At 36.2% G+C, this 18,626-nt stretch overlaps 1 protein-coding gene across 17 annotated transcripts in view; it reads left to right on the top strand.

Annotated features, from left to right (window-relative positions):
• The window catches only part of FUT8 (fucosyltransferase 8), a 337,919-nt gene that overhangs the window by 103,235 nt on the left and 216,058 nt on the right, over window positions 1-18,626 (top strand). For 11 of the 17 annotated variants that reach the window (XM_070377695.1, XM_070377698.1, XM_070377706.1 and 8 more), the window contains one exon: window positions 9,382-9,472. The exons of 2 other annotated variants lie outside the window; for them this stretch is intronic. The gene's annotated coding sequence lies outside the window, so the exon portion shown is untranslated. Of the gene's footprint in view, window positions 1-9,381; window positions 9,473-18,010; window positions 18,169-18,626 lie in introns of all 17 variants that reach the window. 4 more of the 17 variants (XM_070377708.1, XM_070377702.1, XM_070377701.1 and 1 more) reach the window with 1 other exon arrangement.

Genomic DNA, 18,626 nt, shown 5'->3' with positions numbered 1-18,626 from the left:
TGGCTTCCTCCTGCTGTAATAAGATTCTTTGGGCAGTAGCTCTCCGGTGAATTAGACTCTCTGTATGGAACAGGTAGTGAAGAGTTTATTTCCTTTAAAGAGACAGTGAACAAGTGAGAAGTATGTGTTCTTTCTGCCTAAGTTATATATGTATATTGTTCTGTATTATATATCATATGTTTGACTAAGAGCCTAATTTGAATGCATTTCATTAAAAATCTTCTTAGTTATCTGTAAAACTAAGATTTATTAAACTAAGTACAAGAGTTGCATTAACTTGTTGAGAGATACTAGGTTAAAATACAAGTTCTGTTCTGTACAGTTGAACAGAATAGTGTACACATTATCATAATCAGTAATTTTCATTTTCTGAGTTTGTAGTTTTAGTGGTATGCTGATGTTATCGGGCTTCCCTGGTGGCTCAGATGGTGAAGAATCTGCCTGCAGTGCGGGACACCTGGATTCAATCCCTTGGTAGGAAAGATCCCCTGGAGGAGGAAATGGCAACCTCCTGGCAAGTATTCTTGCCCAGAAAATCCCATAGACAGAGGATCCTGGTGGATTACAGTCCATGAGATCGCAAAGCATCAGACACGGCTGAGCGACTAATGCTTGCTTTCATTTTTTTTGACATTATCAGTGAATTGTGTTTTACTTGTGAATGTAGTTGTGGTTCAGGTGGGAGCAGGGTAAGGGATGTTTGTGGAAACCATTGCTTACCATTTCGGGGATGGGTTGTGGGAAGAGCAAGCGAGAAATATATTAATACTTGAGAGATAAGACAGTAGCCACATGGGAGCAATTTGAGATACTGGGAAATACATATTTTGAGAAAAGTTAGAGTGTTTTAAAAAATGTACAAAACTTAATCCTTAGGAACATAATCAAATTTTATAAAATTTGAGTAGGAAACATTAAAGAGTATTAGAGAACTTTGAATTTCATATTTATTATGTTCATATTTTGTGTGAATATGAACATAATATTCAAATATAGAGTCTTGTTTTGAATTGACCCCTTGTGGCTTCTTAGACTCATAACTAAGGATCATAGTCCTTATGTGTGGAGAGTTCCAAGACTGAGTTTGTCAGATTAATGCATCTAAAGTCATTCAGTGTTAGCTGTTTACATTTTATCAATCTGTATCTTTATATTTTCTGCTGGAAGGTTAGCAGTCATATTGACCCTTGTCAAGGAGTTATTAGTAATTTATAATTCTAAAGTGCTGTGAAAGCATTAAACACTCTTTAAGTATTATACTTATTTGAACATTCCTTAATACAAAGTAGTTTATTCATCAACCCCTACTTAGTTTTGGTTACTATAATTACCTGTTCTCAGATGTCTGTCAGAGAAGGCAATGGCACCCCACTCCAGTACTCTTGCCTGGTAGGCTCCAGTCCATGGGGTTGCTAAGAGTCGGGCACGACTGAGCAACTTCACTTTCACTTTTCACTTTCATGTATTGGAGAAGGAAATGGCAACCCACTCCAGTATTCTTGCCTGGAGAATCCCAGGGACAGGGGAACCTGGTGGGCTGCCGTCTATGGGGTCGCACAGAGTTGGACACGACTGAGGCGACTTAGTAGCAGCAGCAGCAGCAGCAGACTGTCTGTCATAGTCCTGTGCCTGTCCTTCTTTAGTTCTTAGCCTTGTAGGAACATTTGTGAGTGTGCTCTTAGGTCATTCCCCATGACTGACCTGGGCATAACTCAGGAAAATTCTTGTGAAGGGTGGTTATGACTGTGGAATGGTTTTGTATTGACTGTTGTTGCCTGGCTTCTTGAGGATGTTAGCTTAGGTTATAGAGTTCAGATTTTGGAGTTACTTGGTTTCTCATGAATCCTGTCTCTTCTCCTTTACCACCTCTAGGCAACTTACTTGCCCGGGCAAGTTGTTAAACCTTAGTTTCCTTAACTGCAATTTGAAATAATAGCAACTGCCTCTTAGGGTTGTTAGGAGGACCCCCATAAAATAATATCTCTAATATTATTATCCCTCTACTAGAGGGATGATAGCACTTTACTGTTTGTTTTTGAATAAAGATGACTTTTTTTTTAGAGTGGTTTTAGGTTCACAACAAAATTGAGAGGGAGGTATAGAGGTTTCCTGTGTGCTCTTTGCCCCTGCACATGTATAGCCTCCTCCATTTATCAACAGTTTCCACCAGGGTGGTACATTTGTTACAGTTGATGAACCTGCATTGCCACATTGTAATCAAAAATTCATAGTTTACCTTAGGATTGACTCTTTAGGTTGTACGTTCTGTGAGTTTGGACAAATGTATAATGACATGTATGTATAATTATAAATCCATAAAGAATATATTCACTGCACCCGTCCCCCCATATCCTCTGTGCCTTTTCATCACTTCTCCCCAACTTCCAACCCTGGACTATTCCTAGTCTTTTTACTGTCTCCATAGTTTTTTGTTTTCCAAAATGGCATATTAGTTGGAATCAAACAGTTACGTAGCCTTCTCAGATTGACTTCGTTTACTTTAAGGTTCCCCCCATGTCTTTTCATGACTTGATAGCTCATTCCATTTTAGTACTGAATAATATTTCATCGTCTGAAAGTACCAAAGTTTACTTATCCATTCACCTACTGAAGGACATCTGGTTGCTTCCTAGATTTAGCAATTATAAATAAAGCTACTCTGAACATCTATGTGCAGGTTTTTGTGTGGCCATTAGTTTTCAACTAGAAGCTACTTTTATTGAGCATTTATTTATTTTAGCTAGACACTGTACTATATTTTATATGCAAAATATCATTTAATTCTTGTTGTTTAGTCACTCAGTCATATCCAACTCTTTTGTGACCCCATGGACTATAGCACGCCAGGCTTATGTACATATAATAGATTGTGCAGAATTTACAGCCCATAGTAATATGTGTCCAATAACTGATTGCTGTTATTTGATCTCTGTGTTAGTTCTAAGCATGTAGTTTAAGTAGAAATTGAGGCTTTTAAGATGAGACTGACAGTGGGCATTCTGATCAGACCTCAAAGACTTAAGAAGTTGACAGTGGATTGAAGGTGAAGTGTATAGCAAATTGTAGTTCAAGGATAATCCACATGGTAATCATTTAGGAAGCCTGTTAAAATGTAGAGTTTGGGGTTCATTTTCAGAAACTCAGACTTTATGAATCAGAATCTCTGGCCATGGAGCTCAGGTTCTGTAGTTTTACAAGCTTAATAAGTAATTCTGATTCACTATGAAGTTTGAGAACCTTATTTTTAATTTATTCTTCCTGATTAAAAAAATAATTCTAGTGATTTTAAATAGTTGTGTTTTTTTGATATAATAAGCTTTCTATTGGTGATGGAGCTGGTAAACTTTTTCTGTTAAAATTTTTCCACGTTATGAGGGTAGGAAGGTAGTGATATTTGTTCATTCAACTATTTTTTAGTAAGTGTCACTTCTTTAAGGTGTATTTTAATTTTTTTAATAAATATTGCATATTTTACTTTATTCAAATAATATAGGCTTTTTGAATAGGATAAGAAAGTAAGGCATACTTTTATGCCTATTATGAAGATAGTAGAGATGCATACTATTATGAAGAACATACTATTATGAAGATAGGTAGAGACACAAAGAGAGTGTTTTCTGGTACTAACTGGAAGGAAAAAATAGCTATAAATAATTTATGTAACTAACATGAATGATTAAAATCTGATGGAAGTTTTCAAGGAGTTTTGGTATGGGTTACTTTATTAGTCATATTAGTTAATGACAGAGTCATATCAGGAATGCTTAGCTTCTGTTGCTTTTTGACCGTTGCTTTCTCTCCTAAGAACACTCTTCTTTTGGGTTGTGTCAGTGTTGGCTTCCTGGGAAGTCTTATTCCAGATCCACGGTTTGGGAAATCAGGATTCATCCCTACAATGTTTCACGTGCACCTAGCTTTCTTAGATCCTTCCGGTAAAACCTTACCCAAAGGAACCAATGAATTCAAGTCATAATTTTAAACTTAGGTCTTTAGAAGACTCCATTTCAGTGAGTCTTTGCATTTGTATTTTTAGCCCCCAAATCTTTCTGGCTCCAGCATCCACTTTAATAACTCTATGGGTTAAGCAGTGCTATTTTTAATATCTGTAGTTTTGTTCATTCTCAGAAACTAGGTCAGTTGGGCTTTGTCAAATGAAAAAAGGTACACTTTATTTTTTAGGAGTATCCTTGGACTGAATGAAGCTAAAACATAGACATTGTTGCTCTTCTTTAAATGCTCATAGGATATAATTTTGCTTATTTTAAGCTCAATCTGTTTGCCAGTACAATGATATATTTATCTCTGAAAACTCTGGCTTTTCTATTGTGCTGTTCAGAATTCACATGAATTATTAAAACTTTCTAGTAGGCCTTTTATTGATAGCCTTTTATCTGACCTCTTCTTTAAAGTTGTCTTCGGCATTTTCAAAAGAATCATCTGGGTCTTTCTGGGGCTGGAGATTTTGCTTCTGTTATGACAGAAGCAGAGAGTGAGTTTTTTGGAAGTTAGTAGTAGTGGGGTACAGAAGAGAAAAATCAGACTAAATTATACATCATGCCGTTTCATTGTAAAAAATAATCATAACTTTTTGTCCTTTTCGGAGAATGATGGTGGTGGTTATAGGAAGAGTATAGGGTGAATTAAGGAGACATCAAGGAAAATATGTCTCCTAACATAGAGCTTTAATTATTTCCCAAAGGTAGATAGTAAAGTGGTTCTTTCCAGAAATTTTTCATTCATAGGAACCCTATCTGCAGTATTGGTATATTTATCATTCACCCTAGAATATTGACAACGTTGATGTTATAGGTAATCTGAGTTACTGCTTTTGTGTTATATTCCTTTCTGTTTTAAGTGTGTGCTGCAGACCCATAACAGTGTTGATATGATTATATTACTATTGTAACAGTTTTTCTTTTTAAACCAGAGTAAAACACACTGATTTTTTCCTTCATTCTTATAGTATTTTTATTTTAAATAAGTACACTTCCTTCTGAATTATTTCAACATGTTTTGGTCAGTCAGTTCAGTTTAGTCGCTCAGTCATGTCTGACTCTTTGCAACCCCATGGACTGAAGAACGTCAGACTACCCTGTCTATTACCAACTCCTGGAGCTTGTTCAAACTCATGTCCATCGAGTCAGTGATGCCATCCAACCATCTCATCCTCTATCGTCCCATTCTTCTCCTGCCTTCAATCTTTCCCAGCATCAGGGTCTTTTCCAATGAGTCAGTTCTTCACATCAGGTAGCCAAAATATTGGAATTTCAGCTTCAGCATCAGTCCTGCCAATGAATATTCAGGTCTGATTTCCTTTAGGATGAATTATTTTGATCTCCTTGCAGTCCAAGGGACTCTCAAGAGTCTTCTCCCACACCATAGTTCAGAAGCATCAATTCTTTGGCGCTCAGCCTTCTTTATGGTCTACTCTCACATCCATGCCTGACCACTGGAAAAACCATAGCTTTGACTAGACAAACCTTTGTTGGCAAAGTAATGTCTCTGCTTTTTAATACATTGTCTAAGTTGGTCATAGCTTTTCTTCCAAGGAGCAAGCATCTTTTAATTTCATGGCTGCAGTCACCATCCACAGTGATTTTGGAGCCCAAGAAAATAAAGTCTGTCACTATTTCCATTTTTTCCCCATCTGTTTGCCATGAAGTGATGGGACCGGATGCCATGATCCTAGTTTTTAAATGTTCAGTTTTAAGCCAGCTCTGGATGTAGCTAGTGTTTAGATCATATCTTGAGTATTAAAGTCATAGAATGTCCCACTAGTGGTTCCAAATCCCTCTGTCAGTACATTATAAACACTTGGGTGTGTTTTTTGTTTTTTTGTTTTTTTTAAACATGCCTAGACTCTACCTCAGACCAGTTAAGTCAGATCTCTGGCTGTAGTGTTCTGGACATTATCATCGTCATTGTTTTTTAAAAAAATATTCTGTCATTCTCATATGAATAGCATTAACAGCTGCTACTTTATTAATGTGAAGGAGAGTCATTAAGCTAGGTAATCCATTTTATGTCTTCATTTACTATTATCTTTGTCATTTTAAGCATCTGAAGGATAAGCATAAACTGGTCTGAACTCTTTAACTGGGAGGCAGCTAATAATGTTGGCTTGAAGTTTTCTTCACAATATACTGGACTGAAAAGTTTGACTCCTTGAATCCTTCTTCATCGCTTTTATTTCCTAGTGCTCTCATAATTTTTGTAATCTTCTATGGATTCTCCCTAATTTCTCAACAGCTTCTTGAAAGTATAGTAATCTAAACTCAATATAAAATTAACAAAACTGAATAGTGGCAGAGGCAGCAAATAAAATTCCTTCTACTTCTTAAATTCTGTGATTTTTATTAAAGTGGAAAACATATTTGTTTCAGACTTTTTATTGGCCTTTTCTTTATGCTTTGGGGAGTCAAAATGTGTTTTCTACCATGATGTTTGTTTTAGTACATTACTTTCTTAGGTTATATTCCCTCTTTTTTCTTTCCCAATTGTGCTTTTTGCCACCATTTCCCATTTTGCCTCCATTTCCCTGTATGTATTTGGAAAGAGTCAGTACATATTTTCTCATGGATTATCATGTTTTGGGAAAGTAGTTTTCCAGATTGATTAAATCATGCTAAAATTTTATTCCATTTACATATCAGTTAGAATCTAGACAGGGAAGCTGTCTACACTATATTTCTGCCATAAAATTTAGACGGGGAGTAGGTTATACAGGTATTAATTAGAGGCTGAAAAGGCCAAAGGGAAATACTGGAGTAACACAGAGACAATAATTGCAGAAAGCATCAATCATCCAGAGGACAGGGGGACTAAGAAGAGCTCAGAGTAGAGTTTGGGCTCAAAACTTCTAGATGGTGTACTGTCTGACTATTGCTGGTACTTCTTAGAATGTCAGAAAAAACTTGTGGCTCTTACCAACTGCTGCTGTTGGGATGGAGGGCTTGTGCTAGGTCAATGCTGAGTGGAAAAAGCAAGCTTCTCCTTATTGGCAGCATGAGGAAGCTAGCTGGCAAAAGAGAAAAGTAGTTTCCACAGTTCTATTAATATTATCAGCGTTACTGAGCTGAGTATTAAAGGGTGGATTTGTTGCTGAGAGACCATAGCTAAATAACCAGCATGTATAGCTTTCTCTTCTGGTTATAAAATAGCTTTTGGTCTCTTGGTCTCCCTCTTAGTGACGGGAACCCTGCATGTTCTTGGTGTCTAGGATTTAGAATGAAAGGAGTTATTATTATTTTTAAGTAAGTTGTGTAGCTAATGTGATTTGATAACTGTCACAGCCTTTCTTGGGACCTGAGATTTAATGATTATTCATTACTTTGACTCACAAGGGGTTTCTGTATTTCAAGATCCCTTTTCAAAATATAAAAATTGTAGGAGTAATGATAAACCAGAGATTAAAATTGGTTGCTTATTGGCCAAAATGTGGTCTATAGTGGGAACCAATCTTTAAACAGAGGAATTACACTTTCTCTCTCATTCTAATCTTCTTCCAGCAGAGCTTCTCAAATTTTACTATGTATATGAATTATTTGGAGATCTTGTTAAAATGCAGATTCTGATCCAATATGTCATTGGTTAGGGCCTGAGATTCTGAATTTCTAACAAACTCCCAGTGCAGCCTGAAGCTACTGGTCCCTGGACCAGACTTTTTTGTCTTCCCTTCCCTGGTGGCTCAGCTGGTAAAGAATCCGCCTGCAATGCGCGAGACCTGGGTTTGATGCCTGGGTTGGGAAGATCCCCTGGAGAAGGGAACGACTACCCACCCCAGTATTCTGGCCTGGAGTATTCCCTGGACTTACAGTCCATTGGGTCGCAAAGAGTCAGACACGACTGAGTGACTTTCACTTTCACTGTATTGAGAACCGTTGGTCTGGCTTGGATCCACTGTTGGACCTGGTTTTGGGTGGTTGAATGGTGAGTGGATCATGAAGTAGAGTTTCATTCAAGCTTATTTTCCAGAGGTGTTTTGAGCAATTTTATTAGAGGTATTTATAGCTGTTTCTTTCCAGGTGGGCATAGAAAGGCAGTGCCTCCAAATAGGTTGACTTTTCTTCCATAATTTTGTTGCTCCTCTAGATGTAGAAGAATGCATATCACTTGTAGTTTTCCTGGAATATCTGAGGCTTTTCAGTAACTGTGTACATGTTTAAGGGAAACTAATGGGAGACAGGAGAGGAGGACAGTTAGAAAATTCATGTATCAGATAGCTTGTGTTCTTTAAAGCCATTATTTTTGATTAAATATAGGGCTATCTATGCATTTAAAAAATTTGGTTTCAATTTCACACTAAATGCATTTTCCCACTTTTGACACTTTGGTATACCTAAAGTATAAAGTCTTCCTTGAGCCAAATAAGTAGTAGTCTATCTTAATTGAACTTTGCATACAGCCCAAATTTATGAAGTTGTTAATTGCTCTTTATATTTGGATTTTACTTTACCAGGGCATACCTGATTACATGAATAAAAAGTTAATCTTTTATTCAGTTGCTGACTGTCAAGCTCCTCTCCCTGCTTTCCTTATCCCCATTACCCCCAATTCCTGGATTTTTCTTTTTGTCTTTACAGACCTAGATTTTTTTAAGACCCTGGGTTGTTTCTTCTTGTCTGTTGGTGCTTTATATTTGTATGAGTGTTACTCTCAAAATTTTAAAATTCAGGCTATAGGTAATGTAATTCAGGGCATGGAACTGAAATAATTGGCCACTTTATCAGTTGAGGTGAAAGAGTTAAAATGAAAGTTAAGGATCCAGGGGACCCCTATAGAAATGAAGGGTAAAAAAATGCTCAATTTTAGGATCCTAAACAAAGCATTTTGATTGGCATATAGAGACCCTTGCATGCACACAGACGTCCGTATTTGAATATTTATAGACGATAATCTGTCAAAATTACTGTTATTTTAATTTGCCAAGCTTGGCTGATTGCTGCAGTTGAATGTTAGTTGAATTCTAGATGAGGAACTGTAAATATGATCTGGTCTGGAACATACTTTTTGTCCTTGAAGCTGTTTGAATATTACCCTCTTTTTTTTTTTTTTTTAGTGGGACCTTTTTATATTAGCTGAACTTTCATGTTTTCCTTTTTTGGGGGAAAAAAGTAGGGTGATAACAGTAAATGTTAAAAAATTTTTTTTTTTTTTTAGTTAAAAAAACTATTTGCATTTAGTGATCAGCGATTATTTAAATAGTTTTCAACTATTTGTCCAATCTTTGCTCGAAGAAGCTTTCCCTGGAGAGTTTAAACCTAGGGACATGTATCTCTTCAAGGCTTGAGGTTTTGTGTCACATAAGTTTCTTGTTAACAAAGAAATGTATAATTGTAGATAATTAATGTTACTCCTTTTTTTTTGTCTCATTTTAAACAGTTGATAATTATAGTGACCTGGTTTCAAGCAGTAATATCTTCCATTGGAAATATGTGATTTCATCAGCTTCTTATATTCTAGGGGAAAAAAGGTAAGCCATTTTTCATACTTAATATTTAGTAGCTTTGTAAATAAGTCAAATTTTTCTCTCTTAAAAAAGTTAAAAAACCCTTTTCTCTTTAGGTAGTGTTTTCTCATGCAGAAAACACTGTGTTATTTATTTACGTCATATCACTATTCCTCAAAAGATTCTACCGAATCTACATTATTTCAGCTCTAGAGATAATATGACAGAGAAGGCAATGGCACCCCACTCCAATACTCTTGCCTGGAAAATCCCATGGACGGAGGAGCCTGGTAGGCTGCAGTCCATGGGGTCTCTAAGAGTCGGACACAACTGAGTGACTTCACTTTAACTTTTCACTTTCATGCATTGGAGAAAAAAATGGCAACCCACTCCAGTGTTCTTTCCTGGAGAATCCCAGGGATGGGGGAGTCTGGTGGGCTGCTGTCTATGGGGTTACACAAAGTTGGACGCCAGTGAAGCAACTTAGCAGCAGCAGCAGAGATAATACGATGACTTTCTAAAAATCATATGACAGCTTTTTGGAGCAGGACTACATTCTGTGCTCTATCTACTGGGCTGTCTTGTCCCTTTTACATAGCTGTTCTCCCCTGAATTTCTGTTTTTACATATATAACCACTGACATGACTAGATAGTCTTCATATTTTTGTTTTCTTGCTTTTGATGTTTTCATTTCTTATCTCTTGTAAACTGACATAATTGGATCTTACTTTAGTAAGATAGTTGGTTATTACTTTTGTTAGAAACTATGTCAAGTACTAAGTCTCAGTTTTACTTAGACATTGACTTTATTTTGGGGTTTGAGGAATGTCAGGGTCTCAGGAATATATTTTACATTCAGCAAATTGAGTGGAGCTTATAGAGCATTCTTTTCTTTTTTTTCACAAGCATCCATCTTCATTCTCTTTGGACAGTTCTTTTTTGTGTAGATTTTCTTTTTTCTAGGAGTGTTTATATTACTGTTCACTTATTACTATGATCTCTTTTCTCACTTCTTTTTGTGACCATCTCTACTATCATTTCCAGTATATTTCTTACCCTAATTCCTCATGATCCTCCTAAGAGAATTATTTGTCCAACTCTGTGGTAATCCTCCCAGTGAAGAGTAAGATTCTTAATAATTCCTTAAGATATTATGCTTGCTTCTAGTTTTGTAGTGGTTCACCATCTGTTTACTGTATAAAGGACTCAGAAGTATCTGTTATTCCTAATGTATGAGGGATGTGGAAATAATAACAAAATGAAATTTACATTTATGCAAAGCAAAGATAGTATTAATATATTCCCTTGGGTTTGGCCATTCTGATATTCTTGCTATGTTTGGAGACTTATTTTGCAACATACTTTCAGATTTTTTGAGGTGAATTAGATATGTTCATCTTATAATCAGCTTGCTTTTGGTTAAGTATGTTAAAACTCAAGTTGAATAAAATTTGTTAGTAATATAAAAAGTAATGAGCTGTTCTACAGTATGATTTGGAAAAAAATTAGGTGTACTTCTTGCTATAAGAACAGCAGATAGCACAACTAAGATTTTCTAAGTAAAGTAATTTTGGTAAAGGTTAATTTCACGGCAATAGAAAATGTTGGGAATTGGCATCCAAATGTCAAATTTCACATACAAATCCTAGCTTTCTACTGACTTTTCTTTTCCCCCCAGAGGATAAATCTTAAAACGTATAATTTGCTTAGAAGACACTATAATGCTGTTTTAGGAATAAGAAACTGGCTTTATTTTTCTATAATTTAACAGTAAGGGTAACCACCTTATAAAGCTCTTATGGAAATGTAATATTCAAGTGTTTACTTAGAAAAAATTTTAGTTTGTCATAATGATGTGGGATCTAAATGATAACCCGTGATATTCACCTATGTGTTTTCATTGTTTCAGAAAGAAAGGATGAAGTGGATTGTTTAATAGTTTGCCTTTTGGTATTATTTATAGGTTGAACACCATGAGTAATCATAACTTAGGTAATTTGTGTGCCAGTGAGACAAATTTAGATCTTCATTTGTTTCTTTGCTCCTTTATATCATAAGAGGGTTATATTATCACTCTGTCAGTTAGTTAAAGGGTAACAACTGAAAATGGATTTTTGTTTGTTTCTGGTCTGGCATGTAAGAAGCTTAGAAGTCGTGAAATAGTGAACAAACTAAAAAATCAAAACTCTTCTTAGATCCATCAGAGCAATGAGGTCACAGGGCAAATCACTGTTCTCAAATTGAAGAGACAGGCAGATAGAGAATGACAGCTTAGCAGAAACCTCAAAAGAAACCACTACTGTGTAGGAAAAATCTAATGTGTGATTGACAAATTACAGGAAGCTCCGTGTGAACAAACCCGACAGGAAAACGCCAGGAGGACCTGGTCGCAGGGGATCCCCACATTTTCTTGATTTTACTTCTAGGAGCTCTCTCAGGTCCTCACAGTGACTATCTGAGAAAAATCCCCTGGTTCTTCCTACAGGGGGAGGAGAAAATAACCATTTTGAGATATGCCAAGGCATCTTCCTTTTCTTAACAAGATCTGCTATCAAGAGAAAGTATTTTACCAGAGCCTAATCTGTTAGAGTGTTATCAGACACTAAATGACCTAGAAGAAGGGAAATACCCAACTCTGGCCTTCAATGATGTAAGGAAAGATCCAGTTCTTGCCCCTGTAGCCATCCTGTTCCACCTGGGAGGGGAGCACAGGACTGAAAAGAACTTGTGAAGTTCACAGCTTGAGGAGCACAGTTCCACTGAAAGGCTGAGACCTAACTTCTACTCCCGCCACACCTTACAACATTAGTAAATTTCTATTAGCTGTAGTTCCTTTTATTCCGTGCATGATGTCTGACTTTCAGCAAAAAACTACAAGGCAGACTAAAAAGCAAAAAACACAGTTTAAAGAGAGCAAGCATCAGAATCAAACTCAAATTTGACAGGAATATTGGAATTATGAAACAAGGGATTTAGGACAACTGTGCTATACAAAAAAGATCTTAATGACCCAGTTAATCACTATAGTGTGATCACCTGCCTAGAGCTGGATATCCTGGAGTGAGAAGTCAAGTGAGCCTTAGCAAACATCACTACAGACAAAGCTAGTGGAAGTGATGGAATTCCAGATGAACTATTTCAAATCCTAAATGATGATGCTGTTAAAGTACTTGCTCTCAGTATGCCAGCAAATTTGGAAAACTCAGCAGTGGCCACGGAACTGGAAAAGGTCAGTTTTCATTCTAGTCCCAAAGAAGGGTAATGCCAAAGAATGTTCAAACTACACACAATTGCACTCATTTCACATGCTAGCAAAGTAATGCTCAAAATCCTCCAAGCTTGGCTTCAACAACTGAGAACTAATAGATGTTCAAGCTGGATTTAGAAAAGGCAGAGGAACCAGAGATCAAATGGCCAACATCCATTGGATCATAGAAAAAGCAAGAGAATTCCAGAAAAACTACTTCTGCTTCATCGACTACGCTAAAGCCTTTGACAGTGTGGATCACAACAAACTCTGGAAAGTTCTTAAGAAAATGAGAATACCAGACCACCTTACCTGCTTCCTGTACACTGGTCAGTAAGCAGCAGTTAGAACTGGACAAGGAACAATGGACTAGTTCAAAATTGGGAAAGGATGACATCAAGGCTCTATACTGTCACCCTGCTTATTTAACAAAGGCAATTAGTAGAAAACGGTAACAAATATGGTAGATATTAACCCAAGTTTATCAATAATTGCTTTAAATATCAGCGGTTTAAATACACTAAAAGGCAGACTGTCAGATTGGATTAAAAGTCAAGATATGTTGTGTACAGAAATTCTTTATATATGAAGACAGATATAGATTAGACATAAAGAGATGGAGAAAGATACACCATGCTAACACGAATTTAAAAAAAAGCTGAAGTAACTATATTAGTTTTGACAGAGCAGACTGCAGAGCAAGGAAGAGTTTCAGGGGAAGAAATAGCATTAAAGGTGAAAGTGTTAGTCATTCAGTTGTGTCTGACTGTGCGGCTCCATGGACTGTAGCCCCCCCAGACTCTGTCAGTGGAATTATCCAGGCAAGAATAATGGAGTGGATAGCCTTTCCGTCTCCAGGTGATCTTCCAGACCCAGGGATTGAACCCAGGTCTCCCACATTGCAGGCAGATTCTTTACCATCTGAACCACCAGGAAAGTCCCAATAGGAGCATTATATAATAATAAAAGAGTCAGTTCTTCAAGAAGATATCGGATCAGATCAGTCGCTCAGTCGTGTCCGACTCTTTGCGACCCCATGAATCGCAGCACGCCAGGCCTCCCTGTCCATCACCAACTCCCGGAGTTCACTGAGACTCAAGTCCATCGAGTCGGTGATACCATCCAGCCATCTCATCCTCTGTCGTCCCCTTCTCCTCTTGCCCCCAATCCCTCCCAGCATCAGAGTCTTTTCCAATGAGTCAACTCTTCGCATGTGTGCACCTAACAACAGGTCATCAAAATATGTGATGCAGCAGCCAACAGAATTGCAAAAACAAATTGATCAGTCCACTATTATAGGAGGTGATACTTCAGCACTTCTGCCAGAAATGGACAGATATAGAAGAAAATCAGTAAGGACATATTTGAACTCAACAGCAATATTAATCAACTGGATATGATTGACACATCATCCAGCAACAACAAGGACTACATATTTTTCTCAAGAATAAAAATAGAATTAAAGAACTCTGAGAAAATTCAGAGTTCTTTTTAGTTTTTGATTTATTTTTTTTAACTAGGATTTGCATCCATACATGGTCAGAAAGAAGAAAGACGAGGAACTTGTTTTGAAAAATACAACAAGCTGTCACCTGCCTCCCCTCTACTTCTTACATATTTTAGAGTATGAATTTTAAATTTTTGATCTTTTAAAATACTGAAACATTTTTCTTGCCTCAAATTTGGTATAATGATTGAAAGAGTTGTGGGGGTTACTTTTCCAGATGAAACCTATCTGGCACTTTTTCATTTATTGATATTATGAAGGAATACCTCCTGCAACTCCTTGGTTCCATATAGCGAAATTTGAAAACTGAATCCCTCATGACCTGGCCAGTATTTGATAATTATTGACTTTCGCTCCTGAATAATAGACCTCTAGATACCCATATTCTTTTGAGTGATATGGCGGGAAGAGCAGAAGCAGATAAAGGCCAGGGGAGAATTTGTAAAAGGAAGAGAATATTTATTATTATCATGTATCTGCGGGTAGACTTATGATGGTAAAACCAAAGGGATTAATAACATAGGATTCTCTAAAGGATATAGATATCTGTTAAAATGGATTCAGTGAAATTGTTCCCATCCCTGTAGAATTAAAAACAAAACCAAAAATAAAACACATCAAATGAACTTTTCCCCTTTGGATCACGAGTAGTGGTATGAAGACAAGCTGTACAAACCTTAATTAAGTCAAATCACTTCTTACTTTGTTTCCTCATCTTCAAAATGGAAATAGTGCCTGCCTTACAAAACACTGGTAAGCATTAATTGAGAAAATGTGTGTACAGTGCCTGGCTCATATTGGGCATGCACCAGGGTTACTTCTCCTGGTTCCTTTCAGCATCAGTAGTAATATCTGGACTTCAGTCCTTGAATTCACTAGTTACTTGTCGTGAGATCTTTATAAGATCAAATTATTTTGTCTCTCCGAGCCTTATTTTCCTTTGGTATAAGATCATTAATATCCATATTATAAAATTGTGGTTGTAATTCATTTCGTTGTATCATCTAGGAGATTTTCGTTGAATCTAAATCTGATGTTAAACTACTAAAATCTTATATAAATATGTGAGTTTTACTGAGTAGATCTTTTGGGCACCACATTCACATTTTTTTTTTAAGGAATATATAATAGGAGGAACATAATAAGGAAAAGTAAATCTCTAGTTTTGTTTTTTAATGGGAGGACTCTATACTAGCTTACTTAATTTTTGCTTAATATAATTCATTGGGAAAGTGGGGAAATAATGGATCGAAGGATTTATTTTCACTTGAAATAGCTGCTTCTAGAAAGGATATACATAGGGCACCAAGTTAAGGAGTCCAAACACTTGAATGTACCTCTTTCTTTGTCTTTGTTCTTTTTGTCTTAGGTGACATTATTTTGAAACGAGACTTCAGCATACAGTAATGGTTTTGTGGGCAGATACTAGAAATGATACTGTATGATATCTTTTATGTGCAATTTAAAAACAATACAAATGAATACACATGCAAAACAGAAACAAACTCAGGTTTAGGAGCTTCACTGTTGGCTCACTGATAAAGAATTTGCCTGCCAATGTAGGAGATGTGCATTTGAGCCCCTGGAGGAGGAAATGGCAACCCACTCCAGTATTCTTGCCTGGAGAATCCCATGGACAGGGGAGTTCATGGGGTTGTAGAGAGTCAGACACATCTTAGCAACTACACAGATTGGAAAATTATTAAGTACTGAAAAATTTCTGGCTTGTTAATTACCAAAGAAAGAACTAATAAACTCTTATTAAAATTTAATATTAAACTTTAATTGGTAAATTAAGACTCATAAATGAATCCTGTTAAATGAGTTTGAATTAGGTCAATATTATTGGTGAATTCAGCTGTGTGTTAAATCAATATAAATTCTGTGACATAATCACAGAATAGAAATTGATGTCTGTATGGTATATTGTATTGAAGGGTTGCAAAGTGATGAACTGGGAAGTTGGTATTTTTAATGATGTTATAAATCCATGAATTTCAGTTAGATTTATTTGAATATGAATCACTTTTATAAAAATTAGCAGTAAAATATTATTGCTTTCATATTCTGTAGCAGTTGTGTCAGCTTTTGCATATAATCAAATGAATGTAAAATTTAACTTATTTTCTTACATGTTTCCCAAAGTTTAGGAAATGATGTAGCATATAGAGTGTTAATTACTGTTAAGAATTCCCAGTTTATCATTATATTTGACAATATGTAGCTTCTTAAAGTGAAGTTGCTCAGTTGTGTCTGACTCTTTGCAACCCCATGGGCTATAGCCTGCAAGGCTCCTCCATCCATGGGATTTTCCAGGAAAGAATACTGGAGTGGGTTGCCATTTCCTTCTCCAGGGGATCTTCCCGACCCAGGGATCAAACCTTGGTCTCCCGTACTGCAGGCAGACTCTTTACCATCTGAACCACCAGGGAAGCCCGTGTAACTCCTTATTAAATGCTTATTAACAACTTTGAAAATATCCTACAAAGTAGAGAATAATCTCTGCATGCAGTCTCTACCTGCAGGAAAAAGAATAGAAGAAAATATAATAAAAACTAAATTGTGAATGCATTGAGTGCAGACAAGTTTCTGCTGACAAAGTGGATGTGAATTTATGTGTGAATGTTAAGGACATGGGGGTATGTTGATTATAGCAACTGTTAGTATTGTTGTAAAGCAAATGATTTGCAGAGTTAGGTTAAATGCATTATGGGTATGGCTGGGATCAAAATAACATTATTGTTCAAAGTTTCTTTTGTTTTTTGGTAATTAAAAAATATTTATGTATTCAGCTGCACTGGGTCTTAGTTGCAGCATACACGATATTTTAGTTGTGACATGAGAAATCTAGTTGTGGCATGTGAGGTCTTCAGTTGCAGCATGCCATCTCTTACTGTAGCATGTGGGACCTAGTTCCTTGAGCAGGAATCAAACCCCAGCCCCAGTGCATTGGGAGCTTGGAGTCTTAGCCACTGCACCACCAGGGAAGTCCCAGCATTGTGTTTGTTTTTTAAGAAGCCAAATACTTTTGTATAATACTGGGTAATTTAACTACTTTTCTGGTAATAATTTAATGTTAAGAACAAATAGATTTCTGTGATTGTACATTTATAAGATATTATTTGGACAAGTCATTTATAAAGTAATATGGTTCATATACTTTTCTCTTTTATTGTGATAAAATATATATGACAAAATTCACCATTTAACCATTTAAAGTGTATAATTCAGTAGTGTTAAGTATGTTCACATTGTTGTGCAGCCATCACCAGTGTCCATCTCCAGAACTTTATCATCATTCTGAATAAAACTGCACATTAAACATTAACTCCCCATTCTTCCTGACTTCAAGCCCCTGTCACATGGAGTTGATCTCCAAAATATTTAAAGAGCCCATAAACTCAACATCAGAAAAACAAAAAGCCATGTTAAAAAATGGGCAGATGATCTGAACAGATAATACATGAAAAAATGCCCAGTATTGTTAATTATTAGAGAAAGGTAAATCAAAGCTTCAATGAGATGTTACCTCAAGGCTGTCAGAATGGCAATCATCAAAAAGAACAGAAATAAATAATTGGCAAGGATGTGGAGAAAAGGGTACCCTTGTACATTGTTGATGAGAGTGTAAATTGGTGCAGCCATTGTAGAAAAAAGTACAGTAGTTTCTCAAAAAACTAGAAATAGAACTATTATATGACTCAGAAATTCCACTCCTGAGTAATATATCTGAAAAATCGAAAACACTAATGTGAAAACAATACGTGCATGGCAATGTTCTTAGCAGCATTATTTACAATTACCAAGATAGGGAAGCAGCCTGTGTCCATCAACAGAAGAATGGATCAAGAAGATATGGTATGTTCTCAGACACATACCCACATATACAAGAATGCTGCTCAACCATAAAAAAGAATGAAATTCTGCCATTTGCAAGAACATGGATGGAGTTGGAGGATATTATGGTAAGTGAAATAAATCAGAGAAAGACAAATACTGAATTTTATCACTTATATTTGGAATCTAAAAAATAAAACAAATTAGTGAATATAACACAAAGAAACAGATTCGCAGATAAAGAGAACAAACTAGTAGTTACTGGTGGGAGAAGGATGGAGTGGGGGGAGGAACAATATAGGGTCTAGGGGATTAAGAGGTACAACCTACTATGTACAAAATAAATAAGCTATAAGGATATATTGAATAGCACAGGAAATATAACTGATATTTTATAATAACTGTAAATGAATTTTATAACCTTTAAAAAATGTATCACTATGTTACACACCTGAAACTTACATAATATTGTACAACTAAATCTTAGTAAAAAATATCAAAATAGTGAAAAGCAAAAAAATAAAGAATTCACATTCTCCCTAATACCCAGGCCCTTTAACCACTATTCTGTCTCTGAATTTGGCTA

Source organism: Bos mutus, chromosome 10, assembly GCF_027580195.1.
Source record: "Bos mutus isolate GX-2022 chromosome 10, NWIPB_WYAK_1.1, whole genome shotgun sequence".
Classification (NCBI taxonomy): Eukaryota; Metazoa; Chordata; class Mammalia; order Artiodactyla; family Bovidae; genus Bos; species Bos mutus.
Note: the sequence above shows the minus strand (reverse complement) of the source record. Positions and strands in the feature narration are given on the sequence as shown.